We start from the raw sequence: 26,034 nt of genomic DNA, 5'->3' as shown, positions 1-26,034 counted from the left end.
CTGGCTGCATACTCAAAACCTTCCAAAAGATGTCAAAGCTGGCATGTTGAATTCTGACTTGGATAGAGAGTTAATGCTTAGACCTGCCTTGCAAAAGTCCTTAAAAAAGTGTGATAAGAGAGGTAAACTGATTCGAGGAATCTCTCAAAATTTTCAGCCTTCTTTCTTCGTGTTTACCAAGTGGTTTAATGGTACTGCTAGAACCTTTATCAAACAGTGAAAGCTGCTGATAAGCAAACATTTAAAAAAGAATGAAAGTAAGGTTCCAGAAAGAAAGGAGTAAGTCCCCGAGAACAAAGGACTGTCTTATAAATCTGAATTGCTACTTACAAGACTTCCCGTCTTCTTTCCCACTCTGGCAAACTCTTAATACTTCCTGAAAGTCTGAACTCACATTTCTGTCTTTGGCAACAAATAATTTCAGACAGGTGGGTTCTGAAAGTAATAAAGCAAGGATATAGATGGCAGAGGGAGTCTCTCCCTCCTTTTCAATTGATTTCCCCTCATCTGCCAGACCAAACTCCAATTTTCTCTCCTATCATTTAGCATCTGCTGTCAAAGGGTGTGATAGAGGTGTCTCCTCCTCCTCTAGTTGGGAGAAGGGTTTTATTCAAGAATGTTTCTGGTGCCAAAGGAAGAAAAAACTTCATGGAAGCTAGTTCTAGATTATAAACCTGTTTGTGTTAGTGCCTAAGTTCAAATGTTGCCCATCACAACTTGTTACCTCTCATTCCCCACTTGAGTTTCCTGGTGACATTTGAGCTAAGAAATACATATCATCACATTCCTATAAATCTCGATTTCAAGTGTTTCGTAAGGTTTTTTGTGTCTGTACCACACTAACAGCTCTCGGCATTACACTTTCACTTTGATTTATATATACATTGCTCAGCTGATATTCATAAAGTGACTAGCTCCGGTGCTAGCCTATTGCAGACTGTAAGGTTTTCACATTCCCTTATTTAGATGACTTGCTTATCTTTGTAGAGCCTTTTTCAAAGTGTTAGGAATCTGTCACTTGGGTAAGGGATCTCCTGCACAGAATCCAGGAGAAAATACAAAAGTGTTGTTTGACTCCTCACAGGATTGTTTTCCTGAGGTGTCTCCTGGATACCTCAGTTCAAAGAGCTTTTCTTCCACTGGAAAAAAGCTCTGTATCTATCTGTTTATTTATTATATATTTAATAAATGAATAAATAAATAAATACATACATAAATAAATAAATGTATTTAATAAAAAATTAAAAATATTTTAAATTAAAAATTAAAAAATAAATACATAAATAAATAAATAAATCTATATCTAGATCTGTTCCTGAGCTTTTCCACTCTGACAACAGTTTCTACAAGGGAATTTCTCAGGATTTTATGTTTCATGGCTTCTCTGATTCCCATGAGTCCTCTAGCAAGACTCCACTTGAGAAAAATCCAGTGGTATCTAAAATGTGTATGGTCTCAGCAAGAGCATCCTCTGCATACCACTCAACTGTCCAGATTTCCGCAGAATGTCCAGACTCTTGGCTGATAGTTTTGGCCTGTTCCTCTCAAAATTTGTGGTTGTGGTAGCAAATCATTAGGATAATCTTAAGTCACTAAATAATGAAATACATTCAGCAAATCCTTCAGAAAATGTATGTTAAATCAAATCCTGTTACTCTACCAACTTAATAAGTTTATAAGAGAGTATTTAAAATATGTCCCTATTTTTGGGCTTTTCCCCCATTTTGTCTGGCTTTGTCCAGATTGCTTGCACTAAGAAGTTAGGGGATATCATCATCTGACATTCCAGATTACCATTTTGGTATTTGAGAAAAGGGCAGTTCTGTGGTGGAAAGACCAAATATATCAGAATACAGGTCTGCCATTTTCCCTTACACCTCCAGCACAGTCTGTCACAACAGACACTGCAGAATTTGCTTAGGGAGAAGGTCCATGGGATAAATGCGCAGGGCCTTTTGAACACAGAAGACAGACCAAAACACATAAATGCCAAAGAGATGTTAGCATTTCTAGGGTCTCAATCATCTATGGTCCTTGGGACCATTACAACTGTTCACGGACAAGACCTCAGTGATGTGGTACATAAACAAATGGGGGGATCTGATATAACCCTCTATGCAGTTTAGCCATGGTAGCCTGGGATATAACCATTTCAGGACTATCTCTCTCTACAGGCATCTTACATTCCATCAGACCAAAACTGTGTAGCAGAGCAGCTGAACAGGACCAGGACAGATCTTCACGAATGGAAATTGAATCAAGGGGTCTTCCAGGAACTGATCCAGCCATGGGTAACACCACAAACAGCTCTTTTAACCTCCACTTACAAGAGCCATTTGGCAAAATTCTGTCCCAGGACTCCATGCAAGAAGGCCTGGGAGGCAAATGATTTTTCTTTTCCTTGGACAGCAATGTTCAAGTATGCTTTTCCACCTTTTCCACTAATATCCAGAGTTATTCTGAGGATTCAGAAGGACACTCCAAAGATCAGTGTAGTGAATCTCTTCTGGTCCAAGCAACAGTGGTTTTTCCTTTTTTTGGAAATGGCCAGTGACAATTATTATAAGCTTTCTCACAGACTGGAACTACTCACACAAGACAAGGCGTGTTTGATATATCCTGACCCCAAATTACTGCAACTAACTGCCTGGATGATAGAATCTTGATACCTTTTAGACACCTATTTTCTGAGGATGTACAGCAGATATTGCAGGAGCTGAGGAAACCTGCTACTAGAAAATCCTGTTTTAGTAAATGGAAAATGTTTTCTGTCAATACCAACAGATGAACCAGCACCAATTAAAGGCTAGTGTTTCTCTGGTCCTACATTATATTATCCTCTGGCCTGTCTTACTCCTTCATTAACATTTGTCAGCCATTTCTGCATGTCTGCCCATAGATCCCGCTCTTTCAATGCAGTCTCATGTAAAAATGTTTTTGAAAGGGGCATTGCATGCCAAGTCTTATAGAAAACAGGTGGCTTCTCCTTGGGATCTTAATTTTGTGTTAGAAACACTAAATCTTGCTACATTTGAACCAGCTCATCTGTCTGACTTGAGGTTCTAAACATGGAACACAGTGCTACTGATTGCTCTGACCACTGAAGAAAAGTATCTGAGTTGCAAGCTGTTATGGTAGGTCAAACATATGTCATTTTCTGCAAAGGAAGGGTTTTCTTGAGAGTTAATCCTCCACTTTTGCCTAAAGAGTTGTCTGAGTTTACTTTTAGTCAAGCCATCTATCTCCTTGACTTCTTTCCAGAACTTAAAAACAAGGGAGAAAGGATACTTCATAACTCAGATATCCACCATAATTCTCAACAGTCTAGATTTTTGCAGTGTCCAGATTTTCACCTCATACTTCTGGTCTGTTCCTCATACAATTTGTGTTTTTTAGGCAAATCACTGATGATAGAAGTTACTAAGTAATGACACACACACACTTGAGTTTTATACTTTATATCCTTTAGACAATGCATAGTAACTTAAAACCTGCTATTCAAGCAACATTCTAAGTTAATAAGAGCAATATTTAAAATCTTTCCCAATTTCTGGGCCTATGCCCCCCCCCCCCCATTATTTTATGCTTTGTCCAGATTTCTTATGGTAAGAGATTGTGAGATTTAATGTCCACTGACAACTCGGTTACTATCTTGACAGAAGAAAATCATATAGGAACTCTTATCAGCTGCTTATGTCTTGTAAAAGATAAGAAGAAAAGGATAACCTGTGTCAAAGCAGACTATTTCCAAGTGGCTGCTGCATGCTGTAATCTTTTATTATACCCATCACAAAAAATTCTAGACTAACAGAGTCTTGGTTTCATCTGTGGCTTTTTGAAAATGTTTGGATTATAGATGTATTCTAGAAGGAGCAACTTAGCTGTCTGTACATACTTTTCCAAAGCAGTACAAAGTAGATTTCTCCAGTTGTTTGACAGATTTTGCTAGGAACATTTTCTAGGAGCTCCTGCACTTTTATTCTTCCTGCTCCCAGTCATTCTAAGATATGGTAATCTATGCAACTAGCTAAGATTACTGTAGCAATGATCCTAATGATGAACCTACTACAGTTGTGTAAGTAAACTTACTATAACTGTAAATGTCTGAATGATCACTGCTGCAGTAGCCACTCCCCCCTTCCCCCCTTATTTTTGCATGTTTTGTTGCTAGGTGAATAACTTTATTTTTATTTTCCTAGCATTACCCTTTTCAGGGCTTTAGCTTCCCTGTTGCTGTTAGCATTGAAGCTCTGAAGAGCTTTTCACCCAAGCCTGACTTTTAGTTAGCTCAGCTCAAGCTGAGTAACGGTTTGAGCATATGGAAGGTGCCCTAAAACTTTGAAAGTAGGTTGACTGTTCTACCCTTAGCAGGATATAACTCATATAGCTAAGGCTACTGCAGCAGAGATCATTCTAAGATCTACTGTTATGATACATTTGTTACACAATAGTACTTTCCTGCCAGTGTCACATAAGTGTCATTCCTTGGGTGTCTGTTAAGCTTTTTATTAAAATTGCCCTGTAGTACTGCCTTCTTAAAACTATCTACTTTATGCTGATGATCTAATATTATTGTACACTAGCAACCTATACAGCAATATTGTTACAGATCTAACACTAACTAGGACCTCTCTCACTAAGGTGTTTTCAGCATTAATGTATACATTTCACATAAAATGACTAAATCCATGCTCTTTAATAGCATACAAAAATTAAATCTCATATCACTCCCTCACTTACCTTCTCTCTTTAAGGAGACTCCTCTGAATAAATCTGAATAAATCTTATACCTCACATACACAGGAGCTTGGATAGACTCCTCTTAACTTTCAAGCCAAAATGAAAACCGTTTACCATTTCTAGCATCAAATATTAAAAGAAACCAAACACTAATAAGGTCAAGCATTACCCTAGTATTGCACTATGTTATACGACCAACTAAATAACTACTCACCCAAAACCTCAAGAGATATCAAATTTGCTGAAACAAAACATGCTTTTTTATTAATTATCAAAACCTGAACACCATTACACTTCACTGGCAAAAAAGATCTATTACATTCCAATAATTATGCTTTTCATAATTCTTCTTCCATAACAGTTGATCCATCGGGTCTATATCAGCATCTCGAATGCTGACAATATTGAATTTGATATTGTCGCATCGAGAATGCCGAAAGGGCAGAACATCGAATGGGTAAACGGAAATCTCCATAAGGGGACATTTCCATTTACCTCAATGTAGTGCGGTTTTGGAGTTGGTATATTTAAGTAGCGGGGGTGTGGGGGGTGCAGGGGGCTTTCCCCCCTGCCTACACCCTTAGTATTCTTTTTGGAGGGGGTTATTTTTTTATTGGTATTCGAAAATGTAATAGGTGATCATTTCAGTTCGACATTTAGTGATTTGACCTATTACGTTTTCAAAATGCTGATATAGACCCAATCCCTCTTGCATCTAAGCTAAAACCCAATATTTGCACTAGACCATCAAGAGCTACTACTATATTTCAGTCAGTTCGACTATGAATCTCCTAGCCTGCTCAGTTTGTTCTCTTTCTGTTGCTCCTCCAGTGGTAAAGAATGCATTCTCTTGCTGCATTACAAACCTTCCTACCTTTGCAATCTTGAAAGAGGTACTCAAATCCATTTTATTTAGACTTCCTACTTGCTCTTAATTCAGATGTCCTTCTAGTGTACCCTAGAAAGAACAATTCATACAGTTACATACCCACATCAGCACTCTACCACTATACAGCTCAGATCTGTTCCACATATACCACTCTTCATCTTATTAGTCTTAGTAGAAACTATGAACACACAAAAACATGCAAAAGGCTCCCAATAAATAGGACACATAATGAAAATGCCTAGGACAGATATACTATTATTTTATTGCTTTATTTGGTAACATCTGCTACATAAAGTCATAAAATAGCATAGGAAAATAAACTTAGTTCCCTTAATTGTTCTAATGTAAATTACCCTAAGGCATAGCCATCACACTTATACTAATGATGATGTGACTATTTAAGGACTTATTGCCAGTTCCCCTACATCTAAGCATAGATCATCGTATAACTAAGCATCAAAATGTTTGCTTGCATTATAGAAGAATATATTGCAAGTCCAAGAACCCAATTAAAATAGTATTTCTTGCTATATAATGCTACATTGCAACCCAAAATGATAAAAGTGTAACATTTGTTAAGATGGTATACCATTTGTTATGTTTAACATAATATATCATAACATTTTTTTTGTAATTTTATTCATTAACCAAGTAATCCCACTGGACATAATTATCCATTTTCAAGAAGAAAACAAGAGTACTATTTAGTTAAGTAACTTGCTCTGAGTTACACAATAGATAAATGAGGTGAAAGGAATCAAACCCTGTACCCTTGACTACAGTAAACATCTCGTTCTTAGTTGAAAGCCTTAATCTTCTGTGCTAACTGATAGATTACCAATTTAAAAAATATTCCTGGTAAACCCCTATTTTAAAGAGAACTAATAAAAATAAAGCAAAATCTAACCATCCACATACATTAAGTAAAATCTTGGAGAAAAAAATGAGTTACTGTTACTTTGCATAGCAATTGTGTGCTCATTACATTGTATTATACTAGAGATGTATATGTGAAATTAATGCCTTCAACTTTCCTCTTTCACAAGCTTGATAAGTTTCTTAAACTGCCATTACTACTGTATTGCATCTGCCTTTAAATTTAAAAGTTTTCTTTTGCCTGTAACATGATTTATGTTTTTAGCATCTATAGCTAAACAGGTAAACATATTTACATTTTAGAATGCTGTGTGTTCTTTCCAGGACCAGGTAAATACATTAATTTTGCAGTGCTGACACTGTAGTGCAACATAATGCTACATTCCTATGTTTCACTCCTTCAGATGAGACATTAAACTGAGGTCTCATTTGCCTGAGTTTGTGGTAGTTTAATTGGATACAAAAATCCTAGTGTGTATATATATATATATATATATATATATATATATATATATATATATATATATATATATATATATAAACAGTGGTACTTGTTTATCAGCTACCATCAAAACTCAACATAAAACATTAATAGTTATCAAATGATATATCGGCTTTTACACTGTTAGGAATGTATAGTGCATCTTTATGTTTCTACTATGTTCTACATTGCATTATACCATACTTTGCTACACCTGGCTGACCATATTTTCCATAATACAAAATCCATATATAGTACTCTATTTTTTCTAAACATTTCTTTCCTGGAATATCTATGTCATATATTTATCTAATTCAATTATATTAAACATAAATTCACTATTACACAATGCATAAAATAACATGTTCCAGAAATTCATGGCACTGTCACAGTGTTCAAAGATATGTATAATCATATCTAAACTGCAATAAGAGCATATCTGACCTTTTACATAAATGTGCTTATGAATTAGTATCCAGCAAATATCCTGAATGTAGGTATTTTTAAATAAATATCATTTTATTCATAACAAGCTAGAGTCTGTTTCAATAGTTCTCTCTAAGCTTATACCACATATTTATTTCTTAAGATCTGCTTATGGCACAATACTCCAGCTGTAATTATATCTTTTTAAACAAATTTCATATCTTCTGTTTCTTTTTTGGTTGTTTATTGTATGTGTCAGTTGATGTAATTTTCCCCACATAATAGAATTTCAGTACCATAAAAACTTCTGATGTGTAGTCTCTATAAATGTTTAAGCAAAAAAGATGTCTCATTTTTAACTGTGTTACATACAAAAACAAGTATAAGGTACCACAAAAGACTATGAGATATACCAATTCCAATCCACCAGTTTGTTTTGAAGTATAGATAATCCATACTTTAATGGTATTAACTGTTTTTTTATATCAACTTACAAGATAGTCACAAGGCTAACTTCAAGGTCCTCTAGTAATAAATGTTCCACTGAATAGGCACTGAGACGCAATATGTAGAACTTAATCACAGAATCCACCTTAAATATGGCAATATGAATAAAGTTGTAAATTGGAATACTTTCTTAATTTTTTCAAGCACCTTGATCCATGCTTTACAAATTATATCTACATACCCAGGAAAAAATAATGACAAGCAAAACTATCCCTGTGAAAAAATAGTAGAACTTAATTTCCTCAGACTCTATTATCTTTTCAGTATTTGTTCACCAACCATATTACTGAAGTAATATTTGAGTTATTTTTATAAGAGAAATAAAGCATGGTTCTCTTTAACAAAGAAAAACAGGGCTCCATTATATGACCCTTTCTTAATAAGCTATACAACATGAAGATATTAGAGCTGTAATCTGCGTAAGAATTATGTTCATGACTAAAGCAAAAAGTATAATACTAAGAAAGCATGTCTGTTTGATAACTATCTTCATGGGAACAACAAGGTGCTTGACTGCAAAATTAGTATAACCCTCTTCAATTCAGTTTTTAAACTGACCCTAATCCATAAAGATCATGCTTCTGTGATCGTGCAGTGCTTAGTACTCTGTGTTGTGGCTGCAGCAACCTCAGTTCGAGTCCAAGTCATGGCAGTGTGGAAAGTAGTGGGAGATTCACTTCATGGGATGTCCCATATGGTCTAGTGGTTAGGTTTCCTGGTTTTCACCCAGGCGGCCTGGGTTCAACTCCCAGTATGGGAATGGATCTTTCTTTTACCTGGCAGTTGGCTTAGAGGATTAAGCATCTGTTAATGAACTCTTTCTATGGTCTATTGGTGCAAGGTTTGATTCCCTCAGCTTCCATTGCCTAACTGTGTGACTGAGCAAGTCACTTAACCAGGCACCGATCCTGGGCTGAGTCTGAAAAAGGTCCATGGAGATCAGTGCTTTACCTGGAAACATTTCATTATAAACTTTTACTTTATCTATTGAACATACCTATCCACTCACTTGCTAAGACTTTTATAAACGAATAAACTCTCTTATTGCCTATAGCACAGTTGGTATAATGTTACAAGGGAAACAGCTCACAGTTTTATCTGCTGTCAATCTTTTATCTTTTGTTTTAAATGTAACTATGTAATTCTAGCTTGTAGTTTGTAGCCACAATTTGTCAGTGTGATAGACCTCCATTTTTTTATTTTTGTTTTCTTTTTCTTACATATGAACTGCGTTGTTCCTTTCTATAACATTGAAGGAACCATCTCCTGTCCAAAATGCCACAAGTTCTTCTGTTATGGTACTATGTTGTGCCCTAAGGCCTTCTAGAAACACAGGCCCCACAAAAGGATTATTCACTTCAGAACCTATTCAATTATCAAAGTTCTTTTTAAATGTGCCTAAATTAACTGAACTCTGTAATATAACTGGTAAATGATTCCATAAAATTGACAAAATCTGAATAAAATGAGATGACCTTTACTTAGTCATGCTTAAACCCACAAAACATTTCAACCTGTCATGCTTTAGAGTGTTATTGCAACTATTGATGAAAGGGTTTAATAATCATCTCAATTTTTCATTCTTTAAAACCTCAAACCTAGAGCCATTCTGCTTGTGTAGTACTTGTAGTGTAAAAAGTATAATTTAGGGGTCTATATTATAACACTGAAGTTGTAAAACTTTGAATGTTATAATATCGAACCCACTACATCGAAGGATGAAAATAGAGAAGCCCCAGAACATCAAATTCTTACCTAGGACAAGATTTTGGTGGGCCGTTCCATGGCTTCGCTGTTTCCTCCACTGTGGTGTGATAGTTACGGACCTTAGGGTTAGGGTGTGGGTTAAGGTAAGTGGATAGGTAGGAATGTATGTATGGTGTAGTGTAGGGTTGGGTTTCGTTAACTGTATGTGTGTTTATTAATTAGTTTGTGTATAGTTTTGTAGGGTATGTATGAGATAGTTACGGACCTTAGGGTTAGGGTGCCGGTTATGGTAAGTGGATTCTTAGGAATGTATGTATTGTTTAGTGTAGGGTTGGGTTTTGTTAACTGTATGTGTATTTATTAATTTGTTTGTGTATAGTTTTATAGGGTATGTGTGCGATAGTTACGAAGCTTAGGGTTAGGGTGCAGGTTAAGGTAAGTGGATAGTTAGGAATGTATGTATGGTTTAGTGTAGGGTTAATAGTAGGGTTTTAAGTGTATGTGTGTGGTTTATTTATTTTGGTGTGCTTGTGTTGTGTGTATGTTTCTCGGAACAGCAATGCTTTCCCTGGGAAAAAATTTGCTATTCTGAGTGTTCGATGTTATATTTTGAAATTCCAAGTTCGAGCTTATGGTGTTCGATATTTTGGAATTTCGACTATATGATATAGACCCTAATTTAGTTACTGTACATCTCTTGGTAACTGAGATTTGAGAGAGCCCACAGATTCTCTTAATAAACATTCTTTGAACAGATTCTAATTTAGTTAGCCCCTGGCTATATATATGCAGAATAAATTATTGTACTTCAGTATTGGCCTAATATAGATTCTGAAAAGATTTATAAAATTTTCTGTATAGTTATTATTGGAAACATTTTTAAGAGCAATCCTACATGAGTAAGAGCATTTTTAATAATATAATTTAAGTGTATGGTGAAAGAGAAATTACTGGAAATATACATGCCTAAGTCTTTATAAAATCATAACTCTTCTAATGTCAATACCTGTATGCAGGTGTTCATTTTTATACTTGGTTTCCCAAAGTACCTGAATTTGCTTTTGTCATCAATAAAGTGAAAACCTACTTGAGAAGCCCAGGAGGAAACATTTTTAAGATAATTATTAATTTCCAAAAAATCCCTCTCACTTGACACAGCAAAGTCTACCTTACAATCATCTGCACATTTTTTTCATTCAAAAAGATTTAGATGAAGGAACAGATAAAAATGCTATATTAAATAGCAACAGTCCAAGCACAGAATACTGGAGGATTCCTTTGACAATGTTACTTCATTTGGAAGCATGACCTTTGATGACCACTGTCTGTTTCCTATCTTGCAACCAGTTCCTTATCCAATTAATTATATAGGAATTATAACCAAAATCAGGTAGTATCTTGCAAACAGAGATGTGATCAGTAGCATCAAAGGCTTTAGCAAATTCCAACAAAATAATACTGCAGGAAAGCTCCAAATCCATGGCAATAATTCCCTGTTCATAAAATTCAGTGAAGTATGTGAGAACAGAGCAACCCTTGATAAAACCATGTTGATATAACTCTGTCATATCAAGACTATTTGTTTCCTTCGGTATAAGCTCTGTTAAATACCTCTCTAAGCATTTAGATAAGACTGAAATCAAACTAATAGGCCTATAGTTTGAAACATCAGTGAATTTTCCCTTCTTGGATATTTTCCCCATTTGTGGCACTGTACCATTTAATAGAAATGTGTTGAACATGACAAATAAGATGAACAACAGTATAGATGTAAGCTTATTAGTTAGTATTGAAGGTACAACAAGAAACCGGAACTGAAATAACTAGGAAGGCAAAACTGACAAACCGCAAGAGAAGAAAACAAGATGAGAATGCAGGATGAAGTAAATCCAAAATAGCGTAAATGGTAAAAAATCCAAGCCCGTTTATTTTCACAATCACGTTAAACACTCCAAGCGTTTTTCGTCCCAGCAGTGCCGGAACTTCATCAGACAACAACTTCCTTTCCTATTAACACTTTTATACTAGTTAACAGTTGTATATGATTAATTAATGAATGATTAATGAAACGCCCTTGCCGCATTAAACTCCAGCACAAGCAAGAATTTAAACACAATAATGAACCTTTAACATTAAAAAATAAATAAGTAAACAATAATACAAGAATATTATATGCTAAACAAAGAAATAAAACCTATATATCTACTATGTGCAGTACTATATTATTAAAACACACAAAGTAAGTTATTGTGGTTTGTAGTGCATTTTACACCTATACCTCACTACAAAACTTACTTCATAAAGTAACTACATTATTATTATGTTGCTAAATTAAACATTTAATTAACAACAGATTTTAACCTACCATATGTAGTGTATTAAAAATAATGATAGGAATAATGTTAAAAGTATATACATTATCTAATTGTTATGTGTGTATAGTAGTACCGTCCTGATTAAAAAATATGATTTAATTACCCATTTATTTTCTAATCAAGTATCAATCATTTTATTTAATGTATTTAATATCATCAATTCATATAATTCCTTCAAAATAGAATATATCATAATGTTATATCTATAAACTTATAAATATATAAAAATATATAAAAAAATGTCTATGTAATATTAATAAAACAAAAAATTGTATCTATAAATATACCAATATGAAATTGCATATATAAATATTTAAATACATAATCTAAGACTAATTTATTAAAAACATCTGATTTCATTCCATTTTGTAAGATAAACAACCTATTATATAACTGTTTTATTTAATTGTTTTATTTAATGTTCAATTTCAGAAATATTAGTTACTAGTTATATAAATACTCTGTAAACCAAAATTTTTATAAACATTTCCATGCTGGGTGTTTTAACCCTCATCTAAGTAAACTTTTAATCTTAAGAATACATGCTATAGAGAGGAATTCATTCAGGCCAGGATAAGTACAAGCCATTAATCTTATTTGCCATTTAAGTTCACTTCTCTCAAGTTCGAGCTTCAATAAATTATCATTGACCAATCCATATTCTTTATGATTTTGCACAATTTGATTTATCACCATAAATTTAAATTTGTGCTCTGGGTTCTTTGTGCAGTGCCTAGCTAGGGCATTATCATCCTTGTTTTTCGCTATGGCATAACAATGCTCATATATCCTGTCGCGAAGTCGTCTATCTGTTTTGCCCACATAGAATGAAGGGCATTTTGTACATTGGGCTAGATAGACTACTGCCCTAGAATTACAATTACAGGATATATTGGCATGAAAAATTTCATCTCTGATGTTAAAATTTTCCGATGTATCTATGTATGAACAGTATTTACAACTTCCACATTTTGTGGTACCTCTTTTAGATTTTTTTTATTTTGGGATTTGTTTCTAATAGTTTTTTTAAATTATGGCCCCTCCTGTATGTAATTGTTAGACCAAAATTCAAAATGTGTGATAAATCTTTGTCTAAAGATAGAAAACGCCAGTATTTTTTCACTATTTTACCTATGTTTGATGCCTCAATACAATAGGTAAATGTAAATGCAGTGGTAAAATTTTCCTTATTTTCCACTGGTTCATCAGGTTCATGTTCAACACTATCCATAACTGTAACAACTGTTTGTTCAAGATTGTTGTTAATTCCTAATGAGATGTTTAAGCTGGTTTGGGAATTTAGGATGGGTGTATATATTCCCTTATTTCTTTTCTCAATTACCTCCTGGAAAATTACTTGTACAAATGAATCCGGATACCCCCTATTTATGAACATGTCATACAGAAGCGTACATTCTTCATCAAAATCCTGATCCAGTGTCACCATTCTTGCAGCCCTGACTAGTTGTCCTTTGACAACTGATTTCTTTTGATGGTGGGGGTGCATGCTTGTAAAATGCAAGTAACTGTTACAATGTGTTTCCTTCCTATAAATTTTAGCCGTGTATTTATCTAGGTTTTTGGTCAGATGTACGTCTAGGAAGTTGATTGAAGTTTGCTGAAAGTTTTTTGTGAACCTTAAAAGTGTTAATAGGAAAGGAAGTTGTTGTCTGATGAAGTTCCGGCACTGCTGGGACGAAAAACGCTTGGAGTGTTTAACGTGATTGTGAAAATAAACGGGCTTGGATTTTTTACCATTTACGCTATTTTGGATTTACTTCATCCTGCATTCTCATCTTGTTTTCTTCTCTTGCGGTTTGTCAGTTTTGCCTTCCTAGTATTGAAGGTATACCATCTGGGTCCATAGATGTATTATTTTTTTTTTTTTTTTACTTTTTTCAGAGATTTTTTTTTAATAGTGTTATTAATAGGTAATGGACAAAGTATCATGCAGTAGTGATCATTTAAAATTGCAGTTTGTTACATTTGAGCTTTGTATATTATTACTAAAATGATTATTGAATATCTCAACTGTGTTAGACATATCTGTTTCAGAAGCATTATTACATATTAATGGCAATATATGATTTTTCATCTCTCTAAATGAATTAATATAGCCATAATATGCTTTAATAGTCTTCTTTAAATATAATTTATTTTCAAACCTCACATTTTCAGTTAAGTACTGTAAGTTCTTAGGGATTTTATTTAATTTTGCCTTCTTTTTAATTGATGAAAACATTTTATAAAGCTTAAAGTTATTTTTCTCTTATTATATAATTTTATTATTCTCCAACTCTAGTACTTAGGCATTAAGTTTCTTTTGAAAGAATATTCAACAGTCTCTTTGGTTTCTTCTACACCTGCAATCAAGACATCTTATAGCTTTGTGTAGCTATAATCATACTCTTTAATAAGATTAAAGCTTAGCCAATTCCTTTCTGAAATAAGTTATTTATTTTTTAATAGTCAAGTAAAACAAAGTTGTACTTCTTAGTAAGATATATTGACCACTTTCTTCTGGGTAGAAAAGTAACAGAATTATTATTGTACTTGCCTAATGATGCTTCCCATACCTCTCAACTGTACAGATTTTTGCAAAATGTACAGATTTTTGCCTCATATTTTTGGTCTGTTTTTCAGAAAATTGAGTTTTTCTGGCAAATTAGTGACAAATCATTGAAGACTGAAATTAGAAAATAATGACAGACATTTGAGTTTCAGACTTCATACTCTTCAGAAAATTAATACTAATGCAAAACCTGTTATTCTATCAACTTTCTAAGTTTGTAAGAGCAATACTTAAAAAAAAAAAAAAAAACTGTCCCTGTTTTTGGGCCTTTGTCCCACATTTATTTATGGCTTTCTCCAGATTTCTTGCTCCAAGAAGTTGAGAGGTATGATGTTCCCACAGTATCTTTTGAAAATAAATTATTTGCAGCTACCAAGTCTGAATTTCTATTTCCTTCAGTGTTCTCATGTATCAGTTGATTAAAACTGTGAAAAACGAATAGTTCTACAAATTGTTTACTATGAAAACTGTTGGCAAAGCCCTCTTTACAAACTATAGTCAAATAATTACAGTTGCCCAAAAGTGAGCTAGTTGCCTGTCACTCGTCTGGTCAGGATAAAACAGACAAACATTTGTGGGTTCAGTTCAAGCAGCTTTATTACACACAAACACATCAGGAATGAGGCTTTGTAATTTAAATGTAAATAAACTTATAAACAGACTGACTACCACACTCATGCATGTTACCACTCTGGCTGTTCTCTCAAAATGGCACTGCTGCCCACATGTGCTCTCTATTTATATGCACATGCTTACATGTGGAAATGTTTCTTAAAGGTACATACCCACTGCTCTGTTCTACATCCTCCCTCTTTGAGAAATAGATCATATACTAAATGACAGTATTCAATGACATGCAATTAACAGAAATGATCCTTTGACATGCAGTTATACAGAACAAATTCTTTGACCTGCAATCATACAAAATTAGATGCATATAAAACAATCATGTCCAGGTTGCTGTGTATTTTACACGAGGTCTAGAAATATGACCTGATCCTGTAACATAAAAGTCAAAATTGGATATAGCAATGGGGACTGTCTTTAAGGAATGTTTAACTTTGGGGACAACTGGCACATCATAAGGAACAGGAATGGATACTGAGACATGCTCTTTGGTATGAACATTGTCAGGGTTACTCTGAGATATACAGTCTGTATGACAGATACGATGCTGCAATATCGTTTCTGATACAGGAAGGAGATGTCTGCAGTTTCTCTTGTACTCTATACCCTCAAATTCCACTAAGCAGGATCTTGACTCAGCACATATACCTCTCACTTGATCAAATTGATCAAAGCCTTTCCCCGTTTGCATCCTCACTGCCTCTCCTTCTTTTAACGGACGAAGAAATCTGCTCATTTTATCATAGCTAGACTTCTGAGAAGAATGCCTCTTAAAAAGTTGGGCTTTGATTGCTTTGTTGTTTTTAGTGTTAGACACCAACAAACTAGAACTAATAGGCAAGGTTGTTCTGGTTTGCCTAGATAGAAATCTCTGAGCAGGTGAGCCAAGTAGGTTGTCACGGGGTATATTTCTGAGATTAAGTAAATTCAAGAAGATATCGGTATTGTCACACTTTGACCTCTCTAGTAATTGCTTTGCACTCTATACTGCATGCTGAGCATGGCCGTTCGACTGTGGGTATTCAGGACTACTAGTAACATGGATAAAGTCCCACTCTTTTGCAAATCTCTGAAACAATTGATTGGTAAACTGAGAACCGTTGTCAGAAATAACTTTGTGTGGACTACCATGGACTGAAAAATGATGTTTCATCGTAGTAATAACATCAGTGGACATTAGGTTAGGTAGCAAATCAATCTATAACCAGTTTGAATGAGAGTCTACCAACACTAGGTAATGCTGATTGTTTCACTCAAATATGTCAGTTGCTACTGTTAACCAAGGTAGTTCAGGAATTTGGCTTAGTTGAAGTTGGTCTTTTTGCAAATGTGGCTTAGTACTGTTGCACACTAAACAAGAAGAAAGCACTTTATCAATGTCTTTCAATAGAGAAGACCAAAATACTAGTTCTCTTACCCTTATTTTGGTAGAATTGGAACCTGGGTGGTCATGATGCAAAATCTGAATGGATTCATGTTGTAAGGAAGTAGGAACAATAACTTTGTGACCTTTGAAAATTATACCATCTTCCATCAGCATCTCATCTCTGTATGGAAAGTAAGGTTGTACTTCTTGCGGTACAATAGATTGATTTGATAGCCATCCTACATTGATGAAGTGGTTGAGCTTTTGCAAAATTGGATGAGTCTTTGTAGGATCTCTCAGCTTATCAAGTCTCATGGTAGAAAAATTACACACTTTCATGACATCAAAGTCAAAATTATCTGCATCAAGCTGTTCTGTAGTATTTCTGGGTGATCTGGATAAGGAATTAGCATGATAAAGAAGTTTCCTTTTGTACAGACCATTTTGAAATTATACTTTTGCAATTTGAGCATCATTCTTTGTAGTCTTGCTGGAGCGATATGCATAGGCTTCTTTAAAATAGTGATTAGAGGTTGATGGTCAGTTTATGTCTGGATAGCTCGGTCATAAATATAATCATGGAACTTCGAACATGCAAATACAATTGCCAAAAGTTCCTTCTCAATTTCAGCATACTGCATTTCAGTTTGGGCAAGAGTTCTAGATGCATAGGCAACAGGTCTGCCCTCTTGAAGAATAACTACACTAAAACCAAACTTTGAAGCATCACAGGAAATAACTACTGGTTTGTGGACATCATAGTATCTTAATGTAGGTGGGTTGTCAAATGCTCTCTGGTGTTGTTCTAACCATGACCAGGCAACATTTTTGCATGCCAGCTCACTTAAAGGTGCTGATATCTCACTAAAGTCAGGGATAAATTTGCCCAAATAGTTAACCATACCTAGAAAATTCAGTAAGGCTTGGACATTGCCTTGAGCTGGATTCATGTTGTAAGGAAGTAGGAACAATAACTTTGTGACCTTTGAAAATTATACCATCTTCCATCAGCATCTCATCTCTGTATGGAAAGTAAGGTTGTACTTCTTGCGGTACAATAGATTGATTTGATAGCCATCCTACATTGATGAAGTGGTTGAGCTTTTGCAAAATTGGATGAGTCTTTGTAGGATCTCTCAGCTTATCAAGTCTCGTGGTAGAAAAATTACACACTTTCATGACATCAAAGTCAAAATTATCTGCATCAAGCTGTTCTGTAGTATTTCTGGGTGATCTGGATAAGGAATTAGCATGATAAAGAAGTTTCCTTTTGTACAGACCATTTTGAAATTATACTTTTGCAATTTGAGCATCATTCTTTGTAGTCTTGCTGGAGCGATATGCATAGGCTTCTTTAAAATAGTGATTAGAGGTTGATGGTCAGTTTATGTCTGGATAGCTCGGTCATAAATATAATCATGGAACTTCGAACATGCGAATACAATTGCCAAAAGTTCCTTCTCAATTTCAGCATACTGCATTTCAGTTTGGGTAAGAGTTCTAGATGCATAGGCAACAGGTCTGCCCTCTTGAAGAATAACTACACTAAAACCAAACTTTGAAGCATCACAGGAAATAACTACTGGTTTGTGGACATCATAGTATCTTAATGTAGGTGGGTTGTCAAATGCTCTCTGGTGTTGTTCTAACCATGACCAGGCAACATTTTTGCATGCCAGCTCACTTAAAGGTGCTGATATCTCACTAAAGTCAGGGATAAATTTGCCCAAATAGTTAACCATACCTAGAAAATTCAGTAAGGCTTGGACATTGCCTTGAGCTGGCATCTCAAGAATGGCTGCTTGTTTAGAAGGGTCTGTTCGTAACCCTGTACTGGTAAATAAATGACCTACATAAGTAACTTCTGGTAGTCTAAATTTGCATTTCAGAGGATTAAGTTTTAAATTCACTTCACACACTCTGACCAGAACTTCCCTGAGGTTTCTGTCATGCTCTGCTTCACCACTGCCTTCAACCAATAAATCATCAACTATTATTACACACAGGTAGCCTGAAAAAATGTGCTCCATTACATGCTGAAAGACTTCACTGGCAGAATTTATTCCAAAAGGCATCCTGAGGAATCTGTATCTATGGGGTACTGAATGTAGACAGTAGTGAAGATTTGCAATCAAGCATTACTTGCAAAATGAACTCTTTGCATCTAAGACAGAAAAAAACAGTGGCATTTGGCATGAGAGCAGCAATGTCCTCAACTGTATGCGTTGGATGATGAGGTCTTTTTAATGCCTTGTTCAAGTCTCTTAGGTCAATGCATATTCTAATTTCATCTGAATTTTTCTTAGGAGCAGCTACCATGGAAGACATCCACTCAGTTGGTAATGTGACTGGTCAAATCACACCTTGCTTCACCATTTTGTCTAACTGGACCTTGACTTTGTCCTGCATAGCTATTGGAACTCTCCTTGCTGGTCTGACTACTGAACTGACATCTGGGTCTACTTTCATGGAGTACACAACTGGAGGTTTGCCTAGCTTGTCATCAAAAACATCAGCATACTCTGAGAAAATAGCATCAGTGATGCTGGAACTGGGACATGTGTTTACATGTACTTCTTTGGTAAAATAAAGCAGTTTAATTCTTAAACTGTCTCTGAGACCCAATCATAATAATAATAATAATAATAATAATAACTGCACAGATCTTCTGACTACATAAAATTACAAGCTGTAACTGTTCCCAGCTGAATAGCATGAAAGCACTACTGAGCCTTCAGTTTGAATCTCTTTACCTTCATAAGCAACAAGCTTCACACAATTGGCCAAATTAAGTTGCTCACCAGCTCTCACTTTAGCAAATGTTTCTGCTGACATTACGTTACACTTTGAACCAGTGTCTACTTTGAGCTCTGTGGGCTTACCATTGATTAGGACAGTACAAAATACTTCATTCTTTGTCAACAAATCTACTGCATTAACCTTTTCACCGACCACTGATACACCATCTACATAGAAGGTAGGGTTGCAGCTTTCTACATGATCAAGTTGCTTTTTTGTTTTTGAGTGACCTTTCTTAATAACCGAATGAAGCTTGCTTGATTTACAAAACTTTTGAAAGTGGTTCCATTTTTTACACTTCTGGCATTGCTGACCAAATCCTAAGCACTTCTCTCTTTTAGACTCATGATTGGCACCACAATTATGACAATTAAAAATAAGACTTAACTTGGGTTTTGCTGACTCACCCTTATACTGCACTGAGCATGCCCTTTTTACTGAGCTAGTCTTGGAACTTGCTAGAAAGCTACGAGGTTTCCCAGGAAGACCTGTAGAGGTTGCAGCTGCCATGTGCTTAGGCCTGTTTCTGCTTGCCACATGCTGCATGCTGTCTACACTTGCTCTAGAGTCTGTTAAAACCATGCTCTTATCACTTGCAAGCATACTTCTGTGTCTTTCTGTGAGGTCATGGATTTGACAAATCTCTATGGCTTTGCTTAACACTAAATCACTGTCACAAAACAAAATCATTCTCACTGCAGCGCTATTAATACCATACACAAGCCTGTCCTTTATTAACTCACCTTTCAAGTCACCAAATCTGTACGTTTTGGCTTTATTTCTCAAGTCAGTGATATAAACTGGAAAAGTTTTACCTGGCTTTTGATCTCATATATAAAATAAATGCCTCTATAATGTAACATTTGTCTGGTGGTTGCACATTTCTCTAAATTTATGATGTGAAGTTATTCAATCTCGCCGTTCATTTTTACAAATTTGTTCAGAGCCGATCCCTCAGCTCTGTGTCAGCCGCTTTCACAAGCTCGAGATTTTCAAGTAGCTTGAGGCCAACTCCCTATCCCGTGATGCTTTATGCTTCACCTCAGATCTAGTTTGCCACTGCAACAGATCCGATGTCGAGAGTGAAGCTCGGGCCACTATTTCATATTTTGAAATTTATTATAGATATTTAGCTTTAGATTCTGTGTTTAAAAAGTGTGTTTCTTGGCTAGTTAGCCTTAGCTTATTGTTAAGGCACTGTCTTTAGTCCTTTTTTGACAAATTTTTGTCTTTATAGAGTGGCTGCTCTTAGACCTTTCATTGGCTGCATTTTAGTTTAACCCTATCCTGTTTAAAGTGTTAACTTTATAATTATAGCTGTTATAGCTGTTAGAAGCTTTAGGTTTTTCCTAGTGTGTGTTTTCTAGATTCTTCAACTGCTTAGATGTTGTTTCTGTTTGTATTAGAGTGGTGTTTGTTGTCTAGGCAGTATATATATATATATATATATATATATATATATATATATATATATATACACACACATAGATATATAGTGTTTTTCATTGCATTATGGCTGATCAGAATGAAATCCTGAGACAGAGGGGTGACTGGCAGTCCATTAGCTCTACTGATGATGAGTTGGTGCTTCTAAAGGCTTTGGGTTTCAACCCTCCACCTCCTGGGTGACTCCACCCTTTGATGAACTAATGGAGTTAGTTGCTTGAAGGGCGTGGGAGTCTCCTGATACTGTGGAACCTGTCCCACAGAGGCCGAACAAGTTTATTACATTGCCACAGGACAAAATGTTTCTTACCAAAGGAGTGCCAGTTGATGCCATGGTGGTGGCGGCTGCCACCAAGAAAGAGATGTCGGAAACCTCTTCTACTGTCCTTCCTCCTAATAGAGATTCCAGGATTATGGACAGGTATGGGAAACATATTTTTAGTTCAGCGACTTTTGCTATGCAATCGCTCAACTATTTGACATATTTTACCTGACTTCAAAGAGATCTCCTTAACTCATTCACTCCAGTGGAGCTCAGGAAGTTTGCACTTCAACTTCTAATGGGCGGAGCCTAAGACTTTTGACAGACTCAAATTATGTCCTCACATTTCAAACATATGTTTACATCTCTGGAACCATAGGGGTTATATAAAAAAGTATAAATGGCAAACCCTTCAGCACAAACTATTTTTATAGTCATAGTATTCTTAGGTTCTAGGTCTTAAACTGATTTCATAAATCACAATAAACACAGTAACTCTTATGTTTGTAATATTTTTAGGCATCTTAGGCATAGCACTTAAAAACTTTACCTTCTGAACAGCTAACACTGGGAACACAAATCAGATGTATTGAAGTGCAGTAAGTAAGTGTTTTGTTTGTAATGCATGATTTTATTATGAATTTACCCTGAATTGCTCTGATGCTCCTGAGAATATTCCCTCCTCCTTCCTAAAATGTGCTGCTGATGGTATTGCTCTCCCAATCAGCATCATTTATTAACAGATCCATAAAGGAATCATACATCCCCAAACTCTGGCACTCAGCTTATATTCTTCCTCTTCATAAAGGAGGCAAAAGTACCAGCATCTCAAACTTCTGCCCTATTGCTCTGCTCTCACCAATCTCCAAAATCCTAGAAAAGTGCATCCACCTCCACCTTATGCCTTTCCTGACCCAAAACAGTCTTCTTACACCTACCCAGCATGACTTCCACCCAAGCCATAGCACTATAACCGTTCTACTCTCTTTCCTAGAAACTGTCAATCAAGGCCTAGATTCAGGACACTTAGAGTCTACTGTTTTGCTCGATCTGTCTAAAGCATTTGATATTGTTTCCCACAAGCACCTTCTCTATCATCTCTCAAACCTCAATCTCTCACCAAACACTTTGCCCTGTTTCTCCAGTTATCTATAAGACAGGTCACAGGCAGTCAAATGGAAGAACTCCACCTCTTCCTTCTTACCTACCGTAACTGGCGTACCACAGGGATCCATCTTTGGGCCTATGCTTTTTAACATCTTCATCAATAACTTTCACACTGCTCTTCCTGATGCCAAAATCATTCAATATGCAGACGATTCAAACTTAGTCTGCTCTGCCTCAAACTTCTCTGAATTGCTGACTAAAACCCAAACTGCTTTTTCAACAACTGAAAACTGGATGCGCCAAAACCATCTCTCTCTCAATACAAATAAATCAAAAATTCTACTTTTCCCTCCCACAAAGTCCCACTCGTATGACAAAAAGGCTTCCAAAGTCCTTAGTCAAACTAATTCACCTGTAGAAGTGGTTCCTTCCACTAAACTACTTGGCATTACTGTTGACGAACACCTCAAGTTTGATATCCATATTCAACAAAATATTAAGAAAACCAACCAAAAGCTAGATATGCTGTACAGGAACAATCACTTTCTCTCCAACTCTACTAGGCATGCTCTGGCCACTACTTATCTACTTCCTTCCTTATTATATGGAGCCCCTCTCCTAACCAACCTGTCCTTCTATATCTCCTCCAAACTAGAAAGCTGCTACAATAAAATCTCCAAATTTGCCACTAAATCCAAAAATTCCACCCATCATTGCCTTACCCTACTATCCCTGAATTGGCTTGAACTCCCAAACTACCTAGACTACCTCCAACTCACCACTGCACACAAACTTGTATTTCACCCAACAAAATGTCCTGCTCTAACTAATATCCTTCCCCCTTACACACCCAACAGAACTCTCAGATCTGAACATTAGAATTTAATTGCTATCCACAAACCAAAATGTCCTGCTGGCCAACTTCTCTCTTACTTATTAGGCAAAAAATGGAATTCCCTTCCTTCCACTCTAAGAACCATACCAAACTCAGAAAGAATCAAAACCCAGCTTTTCAAACACTTGTCCACTAAATGGAAATGTACCTGCCTTCACCCTACCTAAGTCATGCTAAGTATATGCCTCCAGGGGGTTCTCTTTCAGGTTCCTAAGCTCTCTATAACTCCCATAGCTATTTTCCTATGAGTCTTTCTAAGCTCTCTACAACTCCTGTGGCTACTTTCACAAGACTCAACTTTGTAAATATTGTAAATAGCATCTTACTTTAAATGTGTGCATGTAAAGTATATCCACATTTACTTAAATGTATGTATGTAAAATGTTTGCACACCTAATACATAAGAGTGTTTGCTCAAATGAAACTGTATAACCCTTAAGATCAGCCACAATGAATTTTGTTGACTATGCGTGATACTGAATGTGCTTATTTGTAACTGTTCTATATAATTTATCTTTTACACTTTTCTATCATTTGTATCTGAACTGTATAATGTATCTTGGAGCTTTTCTCCCCGGGCCTCCACTGAAAATGGGTCATTTCGGCCAAGTGGACTTTGCCGGTAATCAAACTGGAAATAAATGAACAAATAAATAAATAAATAATTCAAACTGCTGACTATATCAGAACATTAACATTAACTGTTAAGATTACTGGAATTCATGTTTTTAGCACCTGTGTTTTATTCATGACAAAAAGAGTAGATGTGATGATGTTCTTTTTGTTTCACTGTTGCAGTCATCACACTTGAGTTATCCTGCCAGGGGTAGCCCTCAGTCGGCCCGAATACCAGAGGCTTAGTATTTCTGTGTCAGTTGCTGTCACTCCTGGACTGACATCAGGTCATCAGTGGTATAAAATCAGGCAGCTAACGCAATTATGTCAGTCTTTCTTGCCAAGGAGCCCGAAGCAGAACCAGTTCGCATGAGTGCCAGTTGGCCGCAACCTGAGTTTTCTTTTCCGAATTGAAGTTGAAGTCTTCTAAAGCTAAGTACCCCATTGGGGATCCTTTTTTCTTGTTCTAACCAATGTCAGAAAAAGTTAACAATTGGCTCGCTTGTGGAAAGCAAATACCAAGACTTCCATTCTTACTGCGTCACCTGTTTAGGCCCAAACCACGATGTCCCTCGCTGTTGCTTTTGTGCTTTGTTCAACGCCAGAACTATATGTCATTGGGCCCTTATTGTAGCTAAATATTTTCACTCTCAGTCCTCATATTCTGATATGGCTTCAGTAAGCCATCTGACTACCGATCTTCCAAAAAAACATAAGGATAAAGACAGAGACAGACAGCACAGGTCCAAAATTGCTAACAATGCTTCCCTTAAGCTAGTCGTCAGTTCTCTGGTCCTCAGTGAGGTGCTTACACAGCCCCTGATGCCTGTTTCTGTGGATTCGCAGGCTACTACCAAGACCCATTCGGAGTCCGGTATGCTGCGAGAGTCTTCTTCGACTAAGGATCCTGAGCATGTCTCTACATTGGATGGGTCCAGAGCTGCTGAGTAGGCACCGGCTTCTGAGGAAGTTTTTCGCACTAGTGATACTCATCACAAACGACGACTTCTTTTGCATCTTCAGTTCTTTCTAAAACTACAGAGTTTCTAAGGCCCAGGGTATGAACTACACCTAAAAAACTCACAACCCAAGCTCAGGCACCTGATTCCATGCCTCAACCTCAAATGCTTAAAATGGCAGAAGACCTTATTATGCTTATTAGAGAAAGCCAGGCTATTCCTTCCAAAAGAAAAAGAGACTTGTCCCCAATAGTTTTATCTGAACAGGAGTCCAATGACTGAGGTTTCTGAATATGAAGACATGCAACCCCTATCTGCTTATGAGGATTCTGATGCAGAGGAATCCATTCCTTCTGCCTCTCCTCCTGAGGGTTTTTCATTTGGTGAAACCCTACATACTTTAAGGGAGCATTTCCAATGGGAATGCCAGGACTACCCTCAGTCAAAACAGAGACTCAGGGAATTCTTATATTTACCACAGCACAGACCTTTAGCCATTCCTCCTGTCCTGGGTGTTGTGGATGATGTTTTTATGGAATCCAGTTTGACTCCTGACACCCTTCCTCCTGCTCCCAGGAAACCTGATATGTATTATAGAGTCCCTGACTCTCACAAATTCCTTTTCGAAAATCCTACTGCTGACCCAGAGATCATCTCCCAAGGACCTAAAGGAATTAACACAACCTCAGCTAAGAATCCCACTCCCTCAGACAGGGAGCTTTAGACAGATGGGGTAAAAAAGTATACACCTTTGCAACTCTTGCTGTTAGAGCACTAATTTGTCAGTTTCACATGCTGAAATATCAGCAGCATACCATGGAACTCCTCAAACAAAAAATATCTTCCTTTCCTGCTTGTGCAGAAAATAAAGAATTACAAGAGCTTATGCATTTTGCAAGCCAAGTTACTAAGCACACCTTGCAAGGTAGCTTTGACACCCTAGAAACATCTTGCAGGGCAGCAGTCACTGCAGACCTTGCCAGACCATGTCAAATCAAAATTATTGGATGCACCATTGAACAAAGACAATTTGTTTGGCACCAAGGCAGAAGAGGTACTAAAAAAGATGGAAGAAAAAGCTAAATCTATGCAGACAGTTAAAGACTTTTTATAGGTCCAGCCTCTGAGGTTCACTAGGCATTGCCGTCCAAGCATTGGTCCTTTCCGGCCCCCTCCAGGCCAGCTCAGCTCAGACCCAGGGGAAGCAGACCCCCCAGACAGCAGTCCCAGGGAATGCAGAGGTCAAATCAGTGGTGTTCCTCCTCTTCCAAAACAGGGAGTGCTAAGCCACCCCCTCATGGTAAGAACTCACAATGACTTTACACCTCCACCCCTTACTTCTGCCAACCTGCTTGTGTACCTAGGAGGAAAACTCTTCTTCCATG

General features: G+C 36.4%; 2 protein-coding genes and 1 non-coding gene across 3 annotated transcripts in view; 2 read left to right on the top strand and 1 right to left on the bottom strand.

The window, feature by feature from the left end:
- Positions 1-26,034, top strand: part of FBXL13 (F-box and leucine rich repeat protein 13) — a 2,081,262-nt gene that overhangs the window by 1,389,660 nt on the left and 665,568 nt on the right. The gene's annotated exons all lie outside the window — the stretch shown is intronic.
- The window catches only part of LRRC17 (leucine rich repeat containing 17), a 514,106-nt gene that overhangs the window by 455,729 nt on the left and 32,343 nt on the right, over positions 1-26,034 (bottom strand). The window lies entirely within an intron of this gene.
- On the top strand, positions 8,608-8,679 carry TRNAE-UUC. The gene has a single exon. It is a non-coding gene; the product is annotated as a tRNA-Glu (tRNA).

Source organism: Protopterus annectens, chromosome 11.part0 (assembly GCF_019279795.1).
Source record: "Protopterus annectens isolate FY-2018-M chromosome 11.part0, PAN1.0, whole genome shotgun sequence".
NCBI classification, from domain to species: Eukaryota; Metazoa; Chordata; order Ceratodontiformes; family Protopteridae; genus Protopterus; species Protopterus annectens.
Note: the sequence above shows the minus strand (reverse complement) of the source record. Positions and strands in the feature narration are given on the sequence as shown.